This window comes from Phoca vitulina, unplaced genomic scaffold (assembly GCF_004348235.1).
Source record: "Phoca vitulina isolate PV1807 unplaced genomic scaffold, GSC_HSeal_1.0 scaffold28, whole genome shotgun sequence".
In the NCBI taxonomy this organism is placed as follows: Eukaryota; Metazoa; Chordata; class Mammalia; order Carnivora; family Phocidae; genus Phoca; species Phoca vitulina.
This window is the reverse complement of record NW_022589731.1, coordinates 14715068-14718949: the sequence shown is the minus strand read 5'-3', so window position 1 is coordinate 14718949 and position 3882 is coordinate 14715068. Positions and strand designations below refer to the sequence as shown.

The following is a 3882-nucleotide window of genomic DNA, read 5'->3' as shown; positions in this document are numbered from 1 at the left end:
CCCCCAACAACCCATTGTGTAGGCAAACAAAGCTAAATTTAGAGAGTTGACATGATTTGCCCAAAGTCACACAGGTAGTTAGGTGCCCAAGGGATGAAACATATCCTGGGCTAGGCACTCAAGGAAAGTTGAGCGAATGTCTGTATCCCAGGAACTGTGGAGAAAAATCTTGTTTTAGAAAATGTTGCCAGCCCTTGATTCTAGAAGTGCCTAATGCACGAGACTTCAGGAAGCCAGTTTGCTCCATTCCTTTCCAATGTCCAAGTGCATACAGAAAAGGAAAACAAAAACCCTCAAAATTACAAAGAGGATTTAGGCAAAACTTTTAACTTAGAAATTCGCCTCCTACGTCTACCTGTCCATGTCTTACTACTTTGACCGCGATGATGTGGCTTTCAAGAACCTTGCCAAATATTTTCTTCACCAATCTCATGAGGAGAGGGAACATGCTGAGAAACTCATGAAGCTGCAGAGCCAACAAGGTGGCCAAATCTTCCTTTAGGATATCAAGAAACCAGACCGTGATGACTGGAAGAACGGGCTGAATGCAATGGAGTGTGCATTACACTTGGAAAAGAGCGCGAATCAGTCACTACTGGAACTGCACAAACTGGCCACTGATAAAAATGACCCCCATTTGTGTGACTTCACTGAGACTCTTTACCTGAATGAGCAGGTGAAATCCATCAAAGAATTTGGTGACCACGTAACCAACCTGCGCAAGATGGAGGCTCCCAAATCTGGCATGGCAGAGTATCTCTTTGACAAGCACACCTTGGAAAACAATGATAGTGAGAGCTAAGCCTTAGGCTTTCTTCCCATAGCCACAAGGGTGACTTTCCTGGTCACCAAGGCAGGGCATGCATGTTGGGGTTACCTTTACCTTTTCTGTAAGTTGTACCCAAACATCAACTTAACTTCTTTCATTTGTACCATTCTTCAAACAAAGTAATTTGGTACCCCTCCCCCCCAAAAAAGAAATTCACACAAAGCCCTTCATACTTGGATGGGAGTGTTTGTTTTTTTTTTAACTTCTTCAATATTTTTAAGACTTCAGGTTACAAGGGCACAGTTATAGGCACAAATTACATAATGTAAATACCTTATCCTCTTGCATAAGCCTGATAAACAACCACAATAAAACACAGTGGCTCATTGATGTCAGACTATTGGGGAGATGTTCTCGGTAATCTGAGATCCAAGTATGGCGATAAAAGAAATTTACAGTTGCTATTTTATTGAGGAAGAATTTAAGTTGCTCAAGGTCATATAAGCCATTAGCTGTTTGAGTCAAACAACTTTTGTCAGTTCAATGTTCCTTCCATTATACTACTTAACTTCCTGGAAGCAGGTATTTCTTTTAGGTCTACATTGCCAAGCTAAGTCCTATGCTTAATTTTGTATCATCAGTGCTGATTCCGATAACTAGAAAATGATTATAATACAGTCTTATAATAATCCTTCCCTATATCTTAAACTGTAAGTGCTCTGAAGGTGACCTAATTCAGGGCTGGGTAAAAGATAAGCACCCAGTTCCAAGCCAAAACTATCTTTATTATCAGATACTCAGATGGACTAAAACATTGTTCAGGCTGGTTGAAAACTGCTAGGTAGAAATGGTATAAAATCTGACCTTGGAACAAGAAGAGTTGGATCTGTCCCTCAAAATGCAATCCCCTACTCCACCCAGCCAGGCTGTGTATAACACACACACACACACACACACACTATATATATCAAATACTTTTAAAGCCCTTTGCTTTGTTTAGCATAGATTAAATAAGTAGAAAGGGAGAGACTACTAGATTACCAGATCCTACGTAGGGAAAAAAAAACATAACCACCAAATGTTTTTGCCAACTGCCCACTAGTTTAATGTGTCCCAAATGAACATATATATATTAGTTCCAGAGATATAATAATTTTAATCCCTTATTATTTGTTTAAAAATCCTCCATCTTGGATTCTAACTGAAAATGAAGAACTGCTAACACGTTTACAAAGTACAAAGGTGATAAGTTTACATAACTCTGATAAACATTACTTTCAATATTACTCAAAATTATCCAGTCTCTGTTAACCTCCACATACATCTGTCTATACAAGTTGCAATGTTCTAGGAGATTTCAGAAAGGCTCATGATGATGAGACAACTGAAACTTGAAGATAGATCTAAGTTGCACAAAACTTTTTTCCATAATGATAATCTTTGCTCTTCAGTAATTTCATATATATGTAAATTTATTTGATTTTATAAATATAAACTAATCACATATAAATTAATATCTATGAGACATAATATACTATAAGTTATACATATTATATGTTAATAGTGCATATAGTATAAAAAGATAGCAAATAGTATATATAAGTTAATATGAGTTAATGGGTATTATATGGCACGTATAATATGCATAATTTATAATATACATTATATTATATGTCATATCTATTATGTAACACATATATATCATACACATTATATATAAATAGTACATATTTATATATATACAATAACATACATTATATATAATATAAAAATATATATAATACATACAAAGGACTTTGAGAATTCTGAAGATGGAAGGGCACCCAGTGGCACAGAAAGATTATGACTTGTCAGGATTACAACTCCTCAGTTGCAGACCCAGGAATAGAACACAGATCTGATGCTCAGGCCCATGGGTTTTCCACACTACCTACCATTCACAAATTCCTAATAATTTCACTGCCAGTTGTCAAAGAGAGGCATGATTATGAAAAAAAAAATTCCCTGCACATGTACATAGGAGATATATACGGATATGTCTGCAGCATTGTTTATGATAGTAAAAAATGGGAAACAATTTAAACATCTTTTGGAAAGAAAAAGAGCAAATGGGGCTTATTCATCTGGCCCAATACCATAGAACAGCTAAAGTAAATCAATTCACCCTCTGTGCATCAACATGCATAAATTTTGTTGAGGGAACAAAAATTGCACAACATAATAGTATGATAGCATGAGGTGGAAATTAAAAGCCACACAAAATATTCTCCTGTGCAAATATCTATTCTGGTCCATAAATTCCTACCCTCCTCAGTCAGCATGTCTTCATAGTTTGAAAAAGCTACGAATAATACGAACAGAAGTTGTGTTTATTACTACAAGTGAAGAGTTTAAGTCTTTCCCAAACCACTTACACTTAGGTGTAATTTCTTCCAAATCTTGAGCTGTTAAGTGTCAATTTCGTCATGTACAGTCTATTAATAAAAGTTTTATTTACTTCCTTTCTGTGATGATCATTTTCATTTGGGAGAGAGAATTCTCAAGGCATTTGGAAGATTTTTTTTCTCTTGAATTAGAGGATTCTTTATTAATAAGTTACATAGAAAGGGAATCTGCTTTAGTATATTGACCAAATTCAATTAAATTAAAATGCAATTTGCTTCTTCGTGTTGTGGACGTACTACTTAGAATTTTAAATATTATAGAATGCTTTAGTGGTTCCTATTATAGACTCTTATTTTACAGATGAAGAAACAGAGGTCCAAGGAAGGAAAATTACTTCCCTAAAGAGATGTAGCTAGTAATAGGCAGACTTGGGATTAAGACCCAGGTTGCTGACTAGAGTTCTTTATATTACACACCACACTGCTTCTCAAGTACCACAAACTGTGTCCATACACTGCTCGATCCCAGAAGATAAATCAATCAATCCAGTGATGAAAACAAAATGATCATCAAAACCCCCCAGATACTAGCTTATTGTGACTATAATTTCAAATCAACTTGCCAAACACTCTTTTCTTTCTTTCTTTTTTTTTTTTTTTGACTGGTTATGTGAAGATTAATCTATCTATGTATCTTCAACATAACTCTGGAGTTTTGCCATATGTATA

At 35.4% G+C, this 3882-nt stretch overlaps 1 pseudogene; it reads left to right on the top strand.

Moving 5' to 3' along the window:
* The first annotated feature begins 213 nt into the window (after window positions 1-213).
* On the top strand, window positions 214-802 carry LOC116643926 (annotated as a pseudogene).
* The last annotated feature ends 3080 nt before the right edge of the window (window positions 803-3882 follow it).